At 42.1% G+C, this 22,122-nt stretch overlaps 1 protein-coding gene and 1 long non-coding RNA gene across 12 annotated transcripts in view; both read right to left on the bottom strand.

Moving 5' to 3' along the window:
* The window catches only part of TCF20 (transcription factor 20), a 186,565-nt gene that overhangs the window by 99,276 nt on the left and 65,167 nt on the right, over nt 1-22,122 (bottom strand). For 6 of the 11 annotated variants that reach the window (XM_081928632.1, XM_081928637.1, XM_081928638.1 and 3 more), the window contains 2 exons: nt 21,601-21,733; nt 19,958-20,028 (listed from right to left, as the gene is read on the bottom strand). The exons of 3 other annotated variants lie outside the window; for them this stretch is intronic. The gene's annotated coding sequence lies outside the window, so the exon portion shown is untranslated. Of the gene's footprint in view, nt 1-14,035; nt 14,103-19,957; nt 20,029-21,600; nt 21,734-22,122 lie in introns of those variants that run through there. 2 more of the 11 variants (XM_081928643.1, XM_081928639.1) reach the window with 2 other exon arrangements.
* Nucleotides 10,298-10,900, bottom strand: LOC309379092. The gene is made up of 2 exons (XR_014172362.1): nt 10,667-10,900; nt 10,298-10,584 (listed from the first exon to the last, which is right to left on the bottom strand). It is a non-coding gene; the product is annotated as an uncharacterized lncRNA (long non-coding RNA).

Below are 22,122 nucleotides of genomic sequence, written 5' to 3'. Positions count from 1 at the left end.
AATAGCTCTAATATTCTACTCAGTGTGTGCATGCTGCTGATGTTACATTACAGGAATATTAATTGCATTCCCTAGCTTCCCTTTCTTACACATGTATTTTCTAAAGGCTTGCTTCTGGGCATTGGGAGATTATTAACAAGAAGAGGGGTAGAGAGGAGTCCTTGAGGAAGAATTAGCAGCAGTGAAAATACAAAGCATAGTGGTTAACCATGGTTTGTCTCAGGGCACCAGAGCAAATAATTCCTTTCACTGTAAAGTAAAGCAAGTTTTTCTTCCTAGTGCCTCTCTAGCACCAGACTTGTCACAGGGCAAGATACAAGGCAAAATTAAACTTCAGGATCTTTCCCAAGCCCTGACAGCAAATCAATATCAGATTCAGGGACTACAGGAACACCCGCTCCCCCAATAAGGTATGCAGAAGGGAATGAGAAAGCAAAGAGAGGAGGATAGTGGAATCATGTTGCTTTCTTCTCAACTGAGTAAGTTCAAGTCTGCCAATATCTACAGTTTAAATGTCCTCCACGTCTTAGTGCCAAATTATACACATGTGAAAGTTTAAACTAAGAATCATACAACACATATTCCCCCCGCCCCCAGTGAAAGCAACATGATTGGCTCTCTGTGGAATACTCTTAACTGCACTTAAGTAATCACAGATGTTTACAGTTTCACTTTTAAAAGAAAGAAAAACAAACAAAAGCTGAAGGTCTTCCACTCACTGGCATTCTTGCTAGAGGAAGATGGGGAAGCCTCCCAGAAGTTTTTTTCTTCCTCTAGCCAATGACTGGGACCAGATGATCTCTCCCTCACCTCTGCAGCCACAGTGTGTCTCATTTATTTGTTTGGAAGGGAGAGGGAAGCAGCCTTCCAGCAGCTCTTGATCTTCTGGCCAAGGGGACACAGGGAACGTTGTGGTCTAAACCATTGAGCCTCTTGGGCTTGCCAGTCATAAGCTTGGCAGTTCGAATCTGCTTGACAGAGTGAGCTCCCATTTCTCTGTCCCAGCTTCTGCCAACCTAGCAGTTCGAAAGCATACCAGCCCATGTAGATAAATAGGTACCGCTGTGGCAGGAAGGTATATGGCATTCCCGTGTTCTCTGGCACTTGTCACGGTGTCCCATTGTACCAGAAGCAGTTTAGACATGCTGGCCACATGACCCGGAAAACTGTCTGTGGGTAAACACTGACTCCCTTGGCCTGAAAGCGGAGATGAGCGCAGCACCCCATAATCGAATTTGACTGGACTAAGCAGTCCAGGGGTCCTTTAGTTTTACCTTGATCCTCTGGCCAATCACTGGAGCCAGGATATTCTTCCTCTTTCTGTTTTTCTTTATTGGGGGTGAGAGGGTGACCTCCAGGCAATCCTCCTTTCTCTCATCAGTGTGTGGAAACGGTGTCTCTCTTCCATCAACTCTGCAGCCATATTGAAACTGACTATATCCAATTTTCAGTCAAGGAAACTCATATCCCATGACTTGAATTGTGATAGTTAGGGTCCAACTAGATGTTAAATTAAAAGGAGGAACCACATCAGGACTGCAGCACGGAGGGAGGCCTTAACCCTTTTCCTGCCTGCAACAATGCATGGGCATCTGCAGAACGCGTAAAACATCAACACTGAGAGGTCATTTATTGCTCTCTCAAAGTGCTGTGGCCCCAATCTAATTTGGTCTCAGAGGCAGATTTAGGCCAGCATGACTGGTTTGGTCACACTGGGCACAGTGCCTCGAGGGCACTGCAGGGGTGCCACAACTATGATGTAGAGTGGAAGGGATGTCACAGAAATTAGAGCCCTCAAGGTCTGCCACTGCTGGGCTCCCCCCCACCCCCATGACTGCTTTTAACTTTTTTTAAAAATCCTCTTATGAGATGCCATAATGGACCTCCTGCATCTTGTCTAGATGGGCCCTTAAAGAGGGTTATTATTTAGCAAGTGACTGAGTAGCTGTGTTACTGGTAGCTCAGTTGGTAGTGCATGGGACTCTTAATCTCAGGGTCATGCGTTTGAGTCCACATTGGGCAAAAGATTCCTGCATTGCAGGTGGTTTAGCTAGATGACCCTTCCAATTCTACAATTCTATGATTCAAATTTCTCTCCTATCAAAATATTCAAGGGATGGACCATCCCTCAGTGCCACAGTACCTGCCATGCATGCATTTGGTTCCAGGTTGAATCACAGGCCTCTCCCACTAAAAGGGTCAAGTAGTAGATTATACAGAAGACCCATGCCTGAGATCCTGGTGAGCTGCTGCCAGTCCGAGTAAGTAAAACTAGGCTAAATAAAGCATCTTCTGATATTCCCCACCCATCAAGTAAACAAACACAATCAGTAGATTTTTTTCTTTAAAAAAAGGTAACTATCACTCTGCAGTTCTCATCTTCAATTCTTCATTTCCAAAGCATGAGTTAGTAATAGTGACAAAGACTCATTAGGCATACATCAAGTGAAGATTCATATTAAGACTGCAAAATCCCTCTTTCCCAACTCCACACAATATAAAATATACAGAAGGGGTGGGCAGGAAGGAACACTAATATACTGTATTAAAGGATTGTCTGTGAAAGCGAAGAAAAATGGTGCAATCTCATTTGCAACAGTAACTGCATTTTCAGTCAAGGAACCTTATAACATGTGAATAAAAGGGGAATGAGAAGGGCCCTTTTCAAGCCCCTCCTAAAAAAATACAAACAATGGAAGAAGAATCACAATTGATACCTACATCTGTGTACTCAATCTATCTTTCAGTGAATTTTACTTCCAGGTAAACATGCATTAGAATGCAACCTTGGGCAATTAACTACAGAATAATTTTATGCAGAGCATTTAAGGTGCTGCAGTGACTGTAGTATATCGTAACATTTTGGAAAGCAGTCCTTCATTGTTTATAGGAATGAACAATACTGTATTTTGGAAAATCCAAACAAACATTACATCAAAAAAGCATTTGGACCTTTTTCAGGAGCATGCAACAGCCCTCAGTCAGCACCCTTCCTTTGCCCACATCCTTGCACCAACCTTGATCAGCCTTTTCCATGTCCCACATCTTAGCTTAGTACCTGCAGTGCAGTATACAATTGGGATGGGAGAAGCTGCTGTTGCTGTCATTTCTTTGAAGCTTGCAGTCACCTGCCAATCTCACCCTGTTTCTTCCTCCCCCTCCTGCAATCAATTTCTCTACACCATTAGTACATTTCCCTCTAGCTCAACAAAAAAGTAATGCAAACTTGACTCCTTGTCTTATACCCTCTCAAAAAGAGTTTAATTACAAGTTGGTGATAAAATGTATATATGGGGGAGAGAACTGAGAAAGTCTGTCAGGAGTTGTGGTGTGCTTGGACTAATGCAGAGAGAGATACTTTTATAATTTGATTTACAGTAAGCCTGCCATGCAGCCTTTTTGCTGACTCTTCACAATGGATTTTTGGCAAACTCTGAATGGGTGTGCTGCTATTGTAAGCTAAAGGTTTCTGCACGCTCTTCACATGACACGGGGATAATCCAGCAATCTAACATACAGGGCAGACATGCTTTCCTAATCCAAGAAAGGAGAACATTTGCTTGCCAAACATTAAACATCGCTGGAAAAGCATGGGAAATCTGCCTCTCTCTGCTTTAACTATATCCAGTCAATCTGCTGCAATCTGGTGCTTTTTGGAGAATTCCATCGGAAATGGAAATGGGAGCAGAAATTCCTGCACCTCGCATGCTTGTTTGAGGTCAAGAACAGAAATCACTCAAGAAATATGAGCAGCATTCGTGACAGGTTTTTTCCCCTCAAGCCACAAATGTTAAAGAAATGATTTTTTCTACATTGTTTTTGATGCTTCCCTTCCACTGAAATGCACTGACATGGTTAATTATGTAATTAATTACATTCGTTTTGGCCACAGCAGATAGTGAGATGAGTAACGTAGGTTTCAGCAGAAGCCAAAGTGTAACACTACAGAAACAGCGGCGATTGCAGTAAACACACGATAGGACAGAAATCTCTGCCTCCTTACATCCCTAGTCTGGAGGAACCTTTCAAGAGACTGTGAGTGTAGGACGCATGGATAGATCCAGGCAGCAGGGTCACATGAGCCACTTGAACATCAAGGAGATAGGTGAAGGCATGTATTGACAGAGTAACATTTCAAATAAAGTTTGGCCCTAGTAGGATGGGTATGTGCCATGGCTCCACTTCAGATAGCAAACTGTCTAGGTCTGGCACTGACAGCTGAAGTACTAGAGATGGGAGTCAGGGGGGAAACTGTCAGCATCGCCCACGACTGGGCTAGGCGAGCTGGGTAGCACTGCCAGAGACCACCTTTCTCACAGGAACAGGTCACAGTGCTGTGGACTCACAGCTTAGAGCTGAGAGCACCGGATTCACTGTCTCAATAATACAGTCGTTGCGCAGCAGAGTTTTGCAGAGTCTTGCAGAGTATAAAACACTCAGAGAGCAGCTCTGTAGAATATCTTCCTTTTATTCTGTAACTACAACTATGATACAAAACTATATACAGAGCTGAATATTCTAAGCATAAATCAATGCTACACTGAGAGTCTGCAGCTGCTCTTAGCAGCAACCTTATCTCTAGACACGATCTCTAACACTCTCTCTCTCTCCGATACACTGACTGACTGACTCTCACACACACAGACATTGATGTGGTGCTGGGGCAGAATAAGTAGATAGGAGAACACGCCTCCTCCTCTCTGGAGAGTCAGCAGAGACCATCAGGAGATCATCAGGAGATTTCTTGGGTATGGGAGGGCTGAATGATCTCCTTTTTCTTCTCAATAAAGCATAAAGAAAGAAAACCCTGGAGTTCATGACAGGAGCTCCCCAAGAGTGTAAAGGCAGGGCCGTCTTTAGCAGATGTGGCGTCGGGGTGCAAATATTTGCCCAGCGCCCCCAAATTACCGTAAATAGTGTTGGGGTGGCCATAGCTGCGCACTGCCAACCATGGGGGGGGGCGTGCAACTCTTCCCCCATGCCGCTGCGGGAGAGCAATCCCTGCAGAGGCTTGGGAGGAAAGCTGTGCACCCGCCAGCCTTATGGTTAGCGGGGCACAGCTGGCAGGCGTGTAGGGAAAGGGGAGGCCGGCGGCAAAGCCGCGCAGCTCCCCCACTTGCTGGGGCACCCCTGAGAGGCTGGCGCCCTGGTGCGATGCACCACTAAGCCCTATGGGGAAAATGGCTCTGTGTAAAGGAAACTTGCATGGCAGCAATTCCTAAAAGATACAAGTGCCTCTCCAGAATCTAATGGGCAAACTCCAAATAAAAGGGAATAAAGTTCTGCAGAAAGAATATTCCATTAATATTAAGATTCTATAGGAAACATGTTTTACTCAATTAACAGTCTGACTAATTAGTCAAAGCTGCAAATGCTAAATAACTCAAGTTAGTTGAAACCATATTTAAAGGCTTAAGATTAGATGTTGGTTATACTCAGATCGACATCAGGGGGCTCTTAAAGGATTTCAGGCTGCCCAAATCAGAAAGTGAAATGGAGGGAAAACAGCAGAGGTGCAAAAGATGAAGTGACTTGATCAAGGTTGTGCAGCAAACCTATTGCAGAGGTGGGAAGAATTTCTGGTTCATTCAAGCTGCAGTAAGATGGGATCTTCTTTTTCACTAGAGGAGCTCAAATGAATGCAGGCAATTTTCCTATATTAAAAGCTCCACAGCTATGCAGTAGATATTATCCTCTCAGTCCCAAACACACACAAGGCCAAATTCAAGAATCTGATGTATCAAAAATGACTACTTTAGAGTTCAGGGTTTATATACAAAACCTGGTGTAACCCTCAACTGTCTTCTAGAAGCATTCCTCCCACATTTAGTTTACATATATAAGCTACGTTTTAGAAAAAATCACAGATACATCATATTCTGGCTATGAATCCTATTGGTATTTCAAGGAATTCTGGGTAGCATACAAGGAGTTCTCATTTTATCCTCTTATCTCTCTGTGCCAAGTTCGGCTGAAGCACCTTGTCATGAGGCCTCCCAGTGAGCTTAATTGATGAGAAAGGATTTGAACTCAACACTTTCCTTGTACCAAAAGTTCAACACTCTTCACTGCATCACACTGGCACTGTTGCTCTTTCGCATCCACACACAACCACGCACATACTTAACTAATCTGAGAAAATAGTTTTTAATAGGAAAAAGGGGTCTAACAGGGATGCATCCTCTGCGGAGAGGAGGACACAACCAAAACTAGTCACTATAGGGTGCTTCCATATGGAGGTTTATTGCTGGATCGATGCTGCCAGCCCATACTTTTTCTTTTACATTAAAGTCAGGTTTCATCTTATTATGGGATGTCCATTATGCAAAAACTACCCGTTCTAAATCTGCAGTCACCACTACTGTTGAAACTCTTTAGTGGATTTCCGCAACCAAAAAGAAGAGGAATACCAAGAAGTGGAAGAAATTTAAGGACTATTTGAATAAATATTGTGATATCAAAAATTAGAAATTACTTGAAAGTACCAGAATAAAGAGTTAAATAAAAAAGATTTAGAACCTAAAGGAAAGTTAAAATTTTTTATTTTAATTGGAATACTGTGGTGTTTTTTTTTAAAAAAAATGATACCAGAAAACTGCTACATTTTAATTACAAGGAAATTCAGATGGGAGGGCTCAGAGGAAGCCCAAAAAATGTTTATGAGGTTAGAAGTTTAAATAATCAATTAATTTGTGTTGTTTAGGTGATTAGGTTGTTTAGGTATTAGGTACCTTGTATTTATTTTCTTTTTTGTTTATATTTGTGATCTTGTCTTTTTTCTTTTGTTTTTTCTCTGCTTTTCTTTTGTTGTGATATGTGTTATATCTGTAAGAAACTTAATAAAATAATTTTTTTTTTAAAAAAAGAAACTCTTTAGTGGATTTTACTGTAGTTGGGGGGGGGTGGAGTGGCAGGAGAGTGAGTGGTTTGTCACATGTAGTGACATTTTGGTGGTAGGTCTCTATTGCCACACCCTGACTTCTAGTTCTTCCATGCTTAAACATGACCTAGCCATTTTGTTTCTGGGGCCCCAAATTATTTGAGTGTGCCTATTTCGACCAGTTGCTGCATGCTGAAGGAACACTGGAATTTCAAAAATGCCATTCAGAAGAGCTATTCTATTAAGATCTTGGCGGGGAGGGGGAGGGGTTATCTTGGAAGCTGTAATCACAGTACATACATCAGGACTTTTTAATGATTTTTAATAGAGAGGTCTTATGTAACACCACTTCAACCAGAACTTTAGACCTTTAACTAAAGATCAGACTTGTGCAAGACCTCTGCATTAAAAGAAAAGGTGGAATGTTTGCCCCTCCCCACGCCCAACAAAAAGCACAAGCTACCATAGTGTCCCTTGTGAAACATGATGGCTAAGGGCTGGAAACATTAGCTCTTGTGCACTTACTCTGGACCGGAAAAAAAAAGATATACATACACAGAAACAGAAAACGGCACACTTGCCCAGAGTTGCAAGGTAGTGAAGAGAAGTGGCAGGTTTTGAGGGGAGGGGGCAGAATTCATAGCACAGAAACATCCCATTGAAGACTAGCCCCTGGTGTGGATGGAAAACAGAGCTATATCTTTTTTTAAAAAAGCATTAGAATGAAACTACAGTTGTGTGCCAGTGGCGCACGCATACAAAACCAAATATGAACAAGCCATTTAAAAAACATCTTCCTTCTGTAGAAGCACCCTTAAGAAAGGCTTCTATCCATGTCCAAAAAATTGCAGTAGGATCATGTAGGGCAATGGTGGGGAACTTCCAGGCCCCAGGACTAATTAGTCCCACGAGGCCTCTCATTTTGGCCCATGGAAACCCAGCCAGATGGGTGGGGTATAAATAATAAATTGTTGTTGTTGTTGTTGTTGTTGTTGTTGTTGTTGTTGTTGTTGTTGTTATTCAACCAAGCCACACACAATCTTCCCCTTACCTGACACATAGGACAGGTGTGGGACAGGTAAAGGCAGGACTTGGATAAAAGGGGCTTTGCTCCCTGCTATTACCTCAGCAACCAAGGCAGGTCTCCTGCTTGTCAGCTGGTGAGATTAAAGGAAGACTGGTAGTTATACTTACCACATTCTGTGTTATGTCAAAAGCTCAAATTACACTGCTGCTCAGTTTTGCCCAAGCAAAACTAAGCCTTCCCAGAAGGACAGCACATCTTAAATTGAACTGCTTTCTGTCCTGCCTCTGGTGGGCTGGTATCTGCCCAAACATCCCTTTATTCCTCTGCACCTTAAACAGCAAAGGTATATAGCTTCTGCTCAGCTCTTGTCTCATCATAAACACATGCCTAGCACAGAGGCAGCATATGAACAGTCTGGCTAAGACCAGCATTACCTCAAGGCATTCCCCCACCCCCACTTCCAACTCCATATATTTGGGTTTGTTTGCTTTTAAAAAAATGAAAAGTAATCCAAAGCATGGATGGAGAAGGGCCGGGAGTGGTGTGAGAAAGAGATGACATTTTGACTTTTCACCTCACATGTGAAAATATCTAAGGCCCAAAAAACAATCTGAGACATGTTCAAGAAATACAGGAGGCCTCAGGAAAAGTAGAACTGCATTTATATATTTTATTCCTTATTTGCCCAACAAGTGTGTTTTTTTAACCCAACCAAATATATCATGCTCTAAGTCCAATGTCACAATGCACTGTGAATTTGTCTTTATACTAAAAAAGAAATGCAAATGCCACGTTATTTTATTTTATTTTATTTTACTGCGAAGAATGAAGGGTTAAAATGGCCTCTGGTAGTGTGGCAGTTCTTGGGTACAGAGGGTTTTTAAAAAAACAAAAACCTGTGCTGTCCTGCTCATCTCCTCCCACTCCAAATAGACATAGGTTGCCTTCAGGCAATGCAGAAAATTCACTTTGCCACAGCCTTAGAAGTCATCCCCAAACATGACTACGGTATATCAAAAAAAAAAAGGTCAGCATCAAAAAGGAGGAATCAAAATCTTATGATTAACCAATAAAACGCAAATGCTTATATCATTTTTAAAAACTAAATGCTCCCATAAATCAAGGATAGAAAGGGCTAAAAAGCATGACAACTTTATAAGCACCGAAGGCTTCCACAGAAACATATACTACAGCCAAAAGTCAGATTATTTACATATTTTATGTGCACATACAGTTGTATGCCCGAATACACTGCTTGTGGGCATGCCACACCTTTGTGGTACCTTCATGGAAATTCATATTTGGGAAACAGTTCCACATATACTGGGAAATGTAAAAGAGTAATCTCAGTAGCCAAGCATTCCAGGCATTTGTGGGTGACCAATAGTGTTGCCAATCACAACCATAATAGGCCAAAATAAGGAAGTTTCTTAAAGGACCAACTGAGGTAATTAAGTTGCCGCTTTCTGACATATGCCCATTTTCAAATGTAGTGCAGGATGTGGTAACATGCAATTGTTACATGGATGCACTCTCACAAGACCACTGTACCAAATGAAAAATGAAAGGGTGGGCAATGGCATCCTGAATGCTTTTCCACTTCTGAAGTGGTTATAAAAAGTAGCCCTGAATCTTTTCCATGGCCTTAGACATATCAAGGTTTGGCAGCCTAGTAGATTTATAAATTGGTCTTTTGAGTGTTCAGTCAAACATTTACATGATCCAAACTCACAAATTATACTATCCACTTTAAAAACACAGTATCTTTTGGTTTGGCTGGTACTCTCAGCTACTAACGTAAGGAATTCACACTACTAGAGCAACCAACAGCAACTGGAACGAAGGTGAAGTCAAACAGTCTTGACCATAGTCACCCAATAAAACTATGGTTGAACTTTCTGATTTGAACCTGCTTCTCCTTAGGACGTCCCTGTTTTCATCAGAAAAATGTTGGAGGTTATGGAGTTATGCAGCCCTGAAGCCAAGGAGATAAGTAACTATACAACCATTAGAAGACATGTGAAGGCAGTCTTGTATAGGAACTTTTAATGTTTAATGTTGTATTATGTTTATGATGTTTATGTTTATTATTAATAATAGAATAGGATGTCCCTATTTTCACTGGAGAAATGTTGGAGGGTAGCATACAAGGCACAAGCATGTCACAAAACTAGAAGGAATCGCCCTGCTCAGATCCCCCATGACCAAGTAGAGTAGAATATAGAATTGAAAAGCTTTCCAGGAGAAGACAATGCTAACCACACTGCAGTTAACACACCAGTACTAGTGTATATGTGAAGAGAGAAAGTTTTTTGCAAAGTACCGTACTGGGATGGCTTGAGATATCCATCACTTGACATGCCCCCCCAGGTCCAAATATACAAGCAGGATGAATGCTCAACTTGACCTGAGGCTTTAACACTTGTGTGGAAATAGAAGAGCAACAGAAGCAGCTGTCTACATGGTAGCAGCTCCAACTTGGTACAGCTTCCTCTGTTACTTACAGTACTGCCCATCATGCACTCTGAAAACCCTAGCAGAATACAAAGTTGGCAGCCCCACACAGAATGGCTAGCTTCCTACTGGTTGCTACAGTTGCTGTGGGCCTGAGTTGTAATCTGCATGGCACTGAGGAGTCATCTTTGCCTCTGTGAATGTCAAATAACTGCCTTGTTGCCTGTGGAGAGATGAGGGGCATTGTAGGAGGGCAGCAATGTGTAGCAGCTGCAACTGGTGCTCAGCAGGAAATGTGCTATTACCTAAGTGCTATTCCATTTTCCGTGCTCCAGCCTAGCTCCACATTCTCCCCTTAGCAGTCATGGACATACCGGTAATACTGACTCACCCAATATAAAGCCCACTCTGCTGCCCTGTGCAAAAAAAGAAAGAATCACGAGCGTTTGGCCAACAGTGACAACAGGTGATGCGGAGCACCTGGTATTCACCAACCAAAGCAGCTCTCTTCCCTCTTGCCTTCACTGTTACATGGTGGGAACTTAGCACTGCAGTGGTACTGGTAAGAGAACCACTATTCATTTGTCATGATTACGACCCTTTGGGTTTTCTTTCAAATGCCTGAACACTCCACCACCATGTCCTTCAAAAAGGGGTTGGGGTGGGGAGGCTGGGCATTCGAATTGGTACACTCAAGGGTCCCAATTCACTCTCAGGGAAGCAGCCTTGCACTCAGCTCTTTCTGCAGCAAACTCCCAGCAGAACCACACGCTGGCATATAGATTATAGGCTGAGAGAGATTGTGGCTTCCCTGCCAGAGAGATCATAGCAAGCTGAGACTTGAATCAGGGGCACACCCAAACCACAGCTCATGCTCTTCACCTCTAGCTGCAATAACCCTCCACCATTCTATCCACTGCTTTTCTCACAAGTATTCAACACCAAAGTCTAGAAATACTGCTTATATCTGTGTAAGAAAAGAGAAACACCTGAGTAGATGAATTACTATACCTAACCTCCCCCCCCCTCCCCGGTATTCAAAAATAAGGAGCAGGAAAGCTAGCAAGTCAATCAAAACAGGGCAGGAGGGAGAGGGAAAGGAAAGTTGCAAAAGGGGGAAAGGCAGAACTAATCTGGTGTGCTCTCTCTGAAGAATCTCTTCTTCGCTATACATGATTAATTACTTCTGAGACATGCCTGCTGCTCCCCCTCTGGCTTTAAAAACAACCGCAACGGCAGCAGTTGAGAGCAAGAAACCTCCAAAGGATTTTGGCCAGGGCCTACTGAGCGGTTTTCCCAGGGGAGTCATCTGATCCTAGAATTCCTCTCTCTCTCTCTCTCACTCACACACACACACACACACACAACCCTTTCTCATAGCTCCAATTAATCAATTTCTCCAAAACCATTTTCTGATCCTTGTCTACCCTTAACATATTCCTCATTTATGTGTGTCTAACTGCTTTTCTGTCATTCTCATTCTCTGGGAAACCTTACTGGGAATGTCTCCAGACTAGCACAGCTTAAAACAAAAAGACTAACACAAAGAATAGGAAGAAAGCCTCTCTGATTGATCTGATTTACATTCCAAGTTGGTATTTCATGGTTACTTCCCATTTCGCCTTTCCCTATCATTTTGCCCCTTTAGCTGCCCAACTGCAAAAACCCCCGCCAGCCAGGAGGCAGGTGATAAGAATAATGGGAGCTGCAAGGTGTTAGCATTTCCAAGAACAAGTCAGTGATAAGTGTGAAGTATGAAATGCTATAAACAATGGGGTAAATAAGGCATTTTCCATAAGCACTTGTCCTGTTGAAGGGATTTGATCAGCTGCCTGCTGCCACTGAGCTCCCTTCCCCTCTGGCCTGCTCCAGGCTGCCTATTTCAAAATAAAAGGAAAAGAAAAGAGCAAAAGATGGGCAAATCAGGACATTTGTGGTCTGGGATGGGTACTTGCCTTCTCCCCATATGAACCACAACCCCTAGATTCCCAGCTTTCACTTAAGAGGTGTGTGTGGGGGGGGAATATGTTTCTAGTTCTTGACAGAAGGGTGTCCCTGAGCAGAGATGGTTTTAGAATAACTGCACTGGCTTTGGCTGCACTGGGCGGGGACACCACAACAGTGTTGTGGAATGGAACCCAAGAGGCAGAGGGCACCAAATTTTAGCGTCACACAGTGTGCTACTGAAATTTGAGAGCCCAAAGTCTTCCAATGCCCTGTGGAGTAAAAGGTGCTTGCTATGAGTAATCCATGACCATCACGGCTAAAAAGAAGTGGTAGCTATGAACTGACTACTCCTGGGGACAGCTCTCACTCTTTTTTCCTTCCTGAGACCGTATATACAATAAAATTTTGATGACTTCACCCAAAGAATCCTGGGAATTGCAGTTTGCTTAGAGCACCAGGAACTGTAGCCCTGTGAAGCTGTAAACTACAGTTCCCAAGATTCTTTGAGGGAAGTGGTGTGCTTTAGGTGTCTGGTGTGTGTGCAGCCTCAGACTCTCCACATCTCCCACCCAAAGGGAAGGTGAAGACTCTTGAGAGGAAAGTTGAAAAGCAGAGTCTGGGAGAAAGAGCTGCTCATTTCCTGTCACAGTCAAGGCCTGTAATAATCCTTTTCATCATCTCCTGCCCCTCTCAGTTGCATAAAGCTCACTTTCAGCTTTTTCCAGACCATTAGGCCTCTGGAGAAGCTGGTGACATTAACCAATTCTCTACAGTCAGCGCCAGCAAGCGTCATTCCCTCCCTCCTTCCTACTCTGTAGCTAGGGCACATGAGACAAAGGGAGAAGTGTTCCCATGGCTGGCCCAACCATTAGACAGGAGTGAGGCATCTCCACTGGGCAGGTGGTTTTGGATATCATGAAAGAGCAGCAAATTTAGTTACTGTATTTTTCTGTGTATAAGATGATATTTTTTCATTAGAAGTACTAGGCAAAAATTGTGGGTTGTCTTATACACAGATAGCAGAGGGGGGACGGGTGATTGGTGGCAGCAGCCAGCAGGAGATTGGCAGCGGTGATTGGGCGTGTGAATGGTTGCTGCAGAAAGGCCTGTTGATGATTGGCTGCGGCAATTGGGTGGGCAATTTACAGCAGCAGCGAGGTGTGTGTTCAATCTGCTGTGGTTGCGTTGAGTGTGCAGGTGGGTTTTTGGTGGCGATTGTGTGTGTAGATGATGATTGGTGGCTGCAGTGATGCCCTCCAAAAGAAGCTCAACAACTATGGGCAATCCCCCCCCCATTTTTTGTGGTCAAAAAAATAGGGGTTGTCTTATACATGTTATACATGGAAAAATAGGGTATTTGGTTTATTATTGTTGCATTTTCACTCCTAGAGAGAGGCTCTTGCAGGATTTTCTGCCTCAGGTACCAAAGTAACTTGTTCAGCTCAGGGTACTGTGCACCTTGACAATGAGGTGCACTATTGACTGTTCTGGCTCAGGCAGCAAAATACCTTGGACAGGCCCTGGGTGTTCCAGCTAAAATAATTCTTGAAAACATCCCTTAATCTTTTCCCACTGATCTAGCAGGATGCATACAGAATATCTATACTCTCACCCACAAATAGATGGTTGGAAAGAACTGAACTACAAAAGGCTGGAAAGACAAAACGGGAGCTGGGTTTCAAAATTAATCACCCCTTTCCTTCTTATCTCTATGGAAATATACTTACATACTTCTGAGTCTTTCTTGCCCATATGCAGTTAAAAGGGCTAGTTTTCAGGATATGTACCCTTCAAAACATGGTCCAGGACAGGATACAAATAAAATCTTTGCAATTTTGTTATTATTATACTTCAGTCAGACTATTTAAATAGATCTGCTTGTTTCTGTAAAACTATTTAAAGTCAATGACTAATTAACATTTTGATTAAAAGACACCTCTGTTAAAAATTCAACACCCTGTCTCTTTCTATTAAAGTGTAAAAATGCTCACATTAATAAATTCATTTATCACTAATCTTTTACCAATCAATTCAATGCTTCAAGCCTTTCACTGCCACTTCCTCAGTACAGTACAGCAGAGCTTACACTCATATAATAACTGAAAAATCAGGATGATGTCAAAATTAACATTTCATTATTATTTCCCAGCAAAAAACATTATACGTTTACAGAGAACTCATCTTTATCTATAGCATATGGTGGAGAAAGAGTATTAAGACCCCCACACACACCAATTTTTTAAAAATTGTGTGTCATGTTTCACTCTGCGAAGGAGATAACACAATTAAATGTGCAGTTTCTTGTCCAAATCTCAATTTTATTTTTGCCTATAGAAGCTGGAGGATCTTTTACGGCAACTTAAAAAACACGGATATATATAGGAAATGCAAATGCTTGAATGGAGAGTTTGGGAGGGAAATATTTTCTAATTCTTACCTGCAAGAGAATTCATATATTTTTCAGGCATATGATGAACTCTTCTAATTTACTAACAAGAGATAAGAAGTCACCCCAGGTTGTTTGAATATTTACATACTTTAATTGAAATTCTTAGCATATTACTATTTGCTAATCACGTGTGATATCTGTACCTACTGCGCTCACTAGCTGGGGGTGGTAGAAAAAGCTGGATCTGACTATACCTGTGCCATTCTGATGTCACATGGAGCTATTTCCAGCCCAGTTACCATGGAAACCGCAAGGCCTCCACACCAGTTAGCAGTTCAATATATAATTTACTCAATTTTTTTTCAACCTAACCAAGTGAGGCTCATATACAGCAACTACACACACACACGCACACAAACCTATCCTTTATATATGTAATTGTTTGATAAGAACAATTCAATAGTAAATCTAGTCCTTTGAAGAAATATTAGGAACAGAACCTCAAAGAAAGGGGCACTAAAATTTAGGGCGTGCGATGCATAAAATCTCACCATTTTAAGAAACAAGAGAGGCAGTATTAGGTACTAAACAGAAATTCCAACATAGATCACAGGAGCAGACAGAAACATAAAACATAGCATTCCAGAATCCTCTCTCGCCACGGTGTTAATAGGAGATTGTGTGTACTACATTCATTTAAGCACCACCACCCCAAAAAAGGAACCCTGGAAACCCTCAAAGAACTACAATTCCCAGGACCCTTAACAAGCTACCGTAGTTTCCAGTATTATTAGGAGGGTGCTTTAAGAAAGCCCTAGTAGAAGTGAAGTCCACATAACCCTGTAGCTACTGCATATATTGTCACAATGTTAAATTGACTGGAGTTCATTATTTTAAAAGTTGTACAGAGGTGGAGATGGCTGGCCAAAAAATGGTATTATGTGGCAGTCTCCTGCTCAAACAAGTGCTTCATTTTGTTATGTGATACAGATTGCCTTGCTGCAACCAGCAAGCTTAATACCCATGGTCAAATGGTGAAGAGGAAACTAGGGTAAGGGAATGAACTATTTTGCTGATACAGTTTATCCACCTCTTTGTAGTTTTTTGTCATGACATATGAGAGTCTTTCACAGCAGCTTGACAGGCAGAAACTCTTATCCCACCATTGCCTCACCAATCTGAGGAAACCTGCATCAGTTGACTATGCAATTTTAAGTACACCTAAGACAATGAAATTCAAAAGTGGGTTTTTTGTGCTTTTAAGAGTTGTGCTGAGGTGAAAATTCACAAGATGTGATTCTCCCCATCACAGTACTACAATGATAAAAGAAGTTGTGTGGTGAATTTTCTTCCTTCAACGTAACAGTTAAAGACACAGGAGCTTCTCAAAATCTGGACCTAACAACCCAAGTTTATTGGTCTTGCTTAGAGATGGAGGAGAAATTTGATTTAGTTAAAGGTGAACCTACCTAATTTGCACTTTCCAAAGCAGTATACAAACCAAAAGATAGCTATCCTTCAAAAGCTGCACATATTTGCAGTGTAGTTCATATGCTAGGGTAAATGGGCACAAAGAGGCATGTATTTGTGAAAATTGCATGTTGGGTGAAAGATTCCTGCCATGCAGAGGGTTGGACTAGATGAGCCTCATGGTCTCTTTCAACTCTACCAAGTCTGTGATTCTGTGATGTTGAGGGAAAGTGCATACAAAAGGTGTATATTGGGAGAAATTTGCAGTAAAATGCTAGTGAATTATCATGAGGACTTCAAAAAATCACAAACATATGGGAAAATATGAAGAATTGAGGACTGGAAAAATGAAAAACTGAGAGAAATCAAAATTGTCAGATATGCCCATTCCTAGTCTTACTCAGTGTGCTGTTATTTACCAGAATGTGTTTCAATCCTTTAAAAGGCCAACCACTAGGTCTGCTTATGAGAGTTTTTATCACCATGAATCCAGGAAGATGTCTCTGTGCTGTATAAAGTATTCATGCTCTATACTTTTTATGCCTTGTTGCTAACTCTCCCAGTTTTCAAAGGACAGCATTGCTACTCTGCTTTCTTCAACCCTATCTCAGGGAGGCATGTTATGACACACGAGATTCTCAAAGATATCTCACAGAGCTTTCATGAATGCAAAAAGAAGGGGGAAATGTGAGCACTTGGGCTGCAGTTCTACATATATACAGGGTTATGTATATGTTTCAAGTATAGGACAGCTGCTTTAACATTAAAACAAAGCACTGAAACAATAAAAGGCCCCTGAAATGTCAACTTCAAGCAGAGAAAGGTAGCAAATACGATTGTTTGCGGCTGAAATCGTTTCTAAATTTCAGGGTGTTTTTTTACCTTAGAAAAAAGAATGCTTATTATCGTTTAAGTGTGGGAGACTGTGCACAAACCAAGTGAAGTGTGGCAAATATCTGTATAGTACAGAGATGAAGTGGTGACAGGCATTTTAATTAACATTTTTCAGATGCTTTATCTGTATTCAGATAACAATAACCTGAGCTAAAATTCAATTATTGCTAAAACCAAGCATGTGTGTACATGAGCATGTGTTCATGCATGCAAGGACATGCACACCACGGTTGAGAAAGGAACCTTTATAAGCCCACCTGAAGAACTCTGCTTTGAGGTTGATTTTTTAATGAAATCCTTCCAAATAAAGAGACACAAGGAGCAAAAGGGTGTTTGCCTCCTCTGCTTAAGCATAATTAAACACCTTCTGGAATTTCTCAAGGATTATACCTAAACATGGTTGAATGCAGGCATTGGCAGAGACTAAGGGGCTGTACAGCATTCAGAGCCCAATATCTATGAAGCCATGCTGGCCCATCTCTGAAAATTCAGAAGTGGTTGACAGACTTTTCTCTAGAAACCCTTGCCTATGGTGCTGTATTCTGTGGTGCAGCAGTAAAACAGCTAGCATATTTGTAAAGCTAAGCAGGGTCTGGGATGGTTTCAATTTGGATGGGGACCGCGTGTTGATATTCCAGTATTGCAGGGAGTTGAACCAGATGACCCAACTCTGCAATGCTATGAATCTACGTAAAACAATAAGATGTGCAACCTAATCTTATGCATATTTACTGTGAAATTTAATGGGATTTATTTGGGAGCAAATGTGCATAGGACTGCAGCCTGAGACCACAATACTCTGCAGGTTTGCTTGAAAACAAAACCTAATCAAAACAGTGTGATTTACTTCCAAATAAACATGTATAAGATTAGACTGTGTCAGATATTTTAGCATGAGCTTTAAGGCTTAATAATTCCCCTGGTGCCCCATTATCCTTATGGCGTTATAATTGTGAGCGTGTGAACAATCCCAAGGTCCCCAACATACATGAAAGCCATAATAATGAAATAAACTTGGACATGTTTATTGGTAGATAGTTAATTCCATTTTCTCCCCTTTTAGGCTCGCTTCTTCACGCTAGCCTACTAACAGGAATACTCTCTGGGGAGAAGAAAAAGGGAGGGAATATAAAAAACAGAAAAAATATTTTCTCCCATCACTACGCCTACAATGCTGACATAATAGGGAGGAGGCCATATTGCACCACCATCTTCCAGATATTACTTGGGTTCCAAGCTTTCTATTCAGTAGCTGGCTAGTACATCATTTGGTTAAGTTTGTAGCCCAGAAACGGGAAAACTGTGTCCCTCCAGATGATGTTAGACTACAACTCCCATCATCTATGACCATTGACTGAGTGGGCTGGAGATGACAGAAGCTGGACTCCAAAAACATCTGGAAGGCCACAAGCCTCCCATTCCTATTCTAACTTTTCATTTTCAACTGTCTTTCTAGCCCTTGGCTGCCCTTGAGACTGACCCAGAAACTCCAGCGGGTGCAGAATGCAGGGGTCCTCGCTGCATTCACCCGGTGAATTCACCCGGTGCTATACCACCTACACTGGCTCCCAGTGGAGTATAGGATCAGGTTTAAGGTGCTGGTTTTAACCTTTAAAGCCCTATACGGCCTAGGACCCTCGTACCTACGGGACCGCCTCTCCTGGTATGTCCCACGGAGGAAATTACGATCTTCGAACAAAAACATCTTGGATGTCCCAAGCCACAGAGAGGTTAGGCTGGCCTCAACCAGAGCCAGGGCTTTTCCGGCTGTGGCTCCGATCCGGTGGAACGCTCTGCCACAAGAGACTAGGGCCCTGCGGGACTTGACATCTTTCTGCAGGGCCTGCAAGACAGAGCTGTTCTGCCAAGCCTTTGGCCAGGGCACAGCCTGACTCCCTTCTTTGGCAATCTTCACAGAACCCTACCCAATGGTTGCCATCAATTTGATTTGAAGTAATTTTTTAATGAAATGATTTTAAAGTGTTATCTTATTTTATTGTTGTTAGCCGCCTTGAGCCCAGCTTCGGCTGGGGAGGGCGGGATATAAATAAATTGTTATTATTATTGTTGTTGTTGTTGTTGTAGATTTTTTTAAAAAAAAAGAAACACAGAACATGCAACAGCAAGTGTATGAGTTGAGGTCGAAATACAATACCAAGGATGGCACTAGATCCAACAGCTAGCAATTTAGTTAGAATTATGAAGAGTGTTGTGGGAGCAGGCCTAAATCTGAGTTACACGTAGTAGGGATGGGGAATCTGTGGCCTTCTAGATGATGCAGGACCACAGTTTCTGCCATCGCTGACCTTGCTGCTTAGAACTAACGCGAGTTGGAATCTAAGGCCATATCTGCTGTACAGCCTGTTCTGAATGTTACAGTTCATCTTTGGGACATTTCTTAAGGGAACAAAGATTATACTTGAGCAAGTGCCAAATTCTTCCTTCCTCTTCCTCCTTATGTAACGACAATCTTTTCCCAAGTACTGTATCTGAAATTGGAACAGAGCTTCTAAGTCAGCAGGTGTGGCTTCCTGGCAGACATGAACACCAGAATTGCTCTGTTACTGCAACTAAAAGCAAGTGAAGGAAGACATGCTTCAGGCATAAGGGAGTGTAAAGATGTTCCACACCTCTTGTCTTACAATAGGAGCAGGTCTTCTTTGAACTTACATTAACTACATATCATCCAAAACTAGGCTCCTGTTCTTCTTGTCCCTTTCTTTTTCTTTTACATCTAGTTAATTTTCCTTTCACTCCATCCCTCTTTTCCTGCCTGGGATGGTATGAAATGGAAGCTAGATACACAAAAATCACACCTTCTAAAATACAGAGGGGGGGAGCAATTAGATGTTACACAAAGGAGGTATGCTAATTTAACGCATTATTCATAATTTACATAGCTTTTGAAGACCCTGGAAAGGCAACACTGGCGCTGTCCTCTGTTGGTAATATCATTCAAAGGTCAACCTAGGCACAAGTATAAGAAAAAGTAGCTAGTTATGCAGGAAAATTATACTTACTTTTAAACACAAAGAGATTAGGTTATTTTTAGTTTGTGACTGCATACTTCAGAAAGAATTAGTATTGAGTAAAATAAAACTTAGAATTACTTTTTAGTATTCACTTATTCTTTAATCAAATAAAAATCTTAGCATTTTGTTTGTAGCTGCAGTAGCTGCTTTCAGAATAAAGATTCTAACAGATCCTCCCTCCCTCCCTCTTCTTTACAGACAAGGCGTAACACTCCTTTGGATGTGTTACTACTGCTTCTCCCCAGAGTATATGAAAGTTCATGTTCTGTAAGAGACAGAATTTCCAGCACAAAGGGACTTTTTGGGAAATGCTATACTGTACTTTTGTGTCAAATTAATGCCAGATTTGTTTCTGTTTGTGTACACACCAAGGGACATTGCAGGGGGTTAGTCTAGATGACCCTTTGGTCCCTTCCAACTCTATGATTCTATGAGGGAAGGGGAATGCATTTACCCTCAGCAAAGGTGTTCACATGTAGGCTGGAGAGGAGTCTTAAGGATTCCAGTTGGTGTGAAGCTGATTTGAGAAATAACATCAAACAGGTGTCATTTATAACTATGTACAGGGTACATAAGCATTTTGGATAGTGTCATGTGAACATGGATGAAAAACCCAAGACTGGAAATGCAGTGAGTGCACAGTAAAGGGAAGCATAAACACAGCCTTACTTTAGGTCTGGTTCACAAATGCGCAATACAGTAATGGACAAGCGAATCATTGCTTTATCACTAATCACTGGAGAGCCAGTGTGGTGTAGTGGTTAAGAGCGGTAGTCTCGTAATCTGGGGAACCGGGTTTGCGTCTCCGCTCCTCCACATGCAGCTGCTGGATGACCTTGGGCCAGTCACACTTCTCTGAAGTCTCTCAGCCCCACTCACCTCACAGAGTGTTTGTTGTGGGGGAGGAAGGGAAAGGAGAATGTTAGCCGCTTTGAGACTCCTTTGGGTAGTGATAAAGCGGGATATCAAATCCAAACTTTTCTTCTTCTTCTTTCCTCTCACTCAATGAATGGCAATTGAATATGTGAATTGACTCCTTTCAAAGTTTCACATCTGAGGTGATAGGGAAGCTCGACCTATAAGGTTTGTGTGAATGAGCCATCAGAGAAAGAACAGCATAGAACTTCTGTATCATCCCATATGACCTTAAATACAAAACTTCTAACTGAGTCATTTAGATAACTGTTGCCAGTCATCAAACCCAGAATAATCTAGTAATAAAAAAGTAATTGATGTGCATGTATGAACTGGCTGATGTCAGGGCTGACTGACATTTTACACAGCAGAGTTTGCTGCTAATCCATAAGGAGGCATGCAGGAAACTCATCTGCCTCTTGAAGTGTGTATCTGCCCACAAAAGGACAGGTACTATGAAAGAGCTGCTAATGAAATAGTGTTGACAGACATAACATGACACTACATTGCACACACCAATCCCTCCCCATTGCCAAATGTCGCAGATGCAATCATATCACATATGCAATAATGATTTATGGGGGGAACGAACCTTCATGTCTTAGGTTATAACTCTGGAACTAATTGATGATTGCTAATACCACATTCCTCTTGTGGTCCAGTTATACAGGATTTCTTCTAAGGTACTGTCCTGTCAATTCCTCCTTATCATCTGCCAACAGCCCCTGTAAGAAACATGATATTGAAATGGACAGCTGGACAGGCCACAAAATAGACCCCCATCCAGAACAGTCTGCAGTGTAAAAATATTAGGGGTGATGAGAGAGGCAAGAGAATGCCAGCAGTACCATGTCGTGTTATTTTATAATTTTTGCAACAATTCAGGATCTTGCACTGGTAAAGTCTTGAAGTAAGGGGCTAGCGCTAAGTAAGAATCTAGTCAGCACAAGAATTCACACTTGCCCAGTGGGACGTCTGCCCCTCCTCCCTCATGCACTCCCTAAATTTCTTCTGCAGGTTCCCCCGCCCTCCAAATCAGATTTGGGGAGGCAAATAAAAAATGGATGCTGTGATCTTTCCCCACCCCATCCTCCTAATGTGCTACCCTGAGCCA

The sequence above is a fragment of the Podarcis melisellensis genome, assembly GCF_964234715.1.
Source record: "Podarcis melisellensis genome assembly, chromosome: 10".
Taxonomy (NCBI): Eukaryota; Metazoa; Chordata; class Lepidosauria; order Squamata; family Lacertidae; genus Podarcis; species Podarcis melisellensis.
The sequence above is the reverse complement of the archived record's forward strand: the minus strand, read 5'-3'. Positions and strand labels throughout refer to the sequence as shown.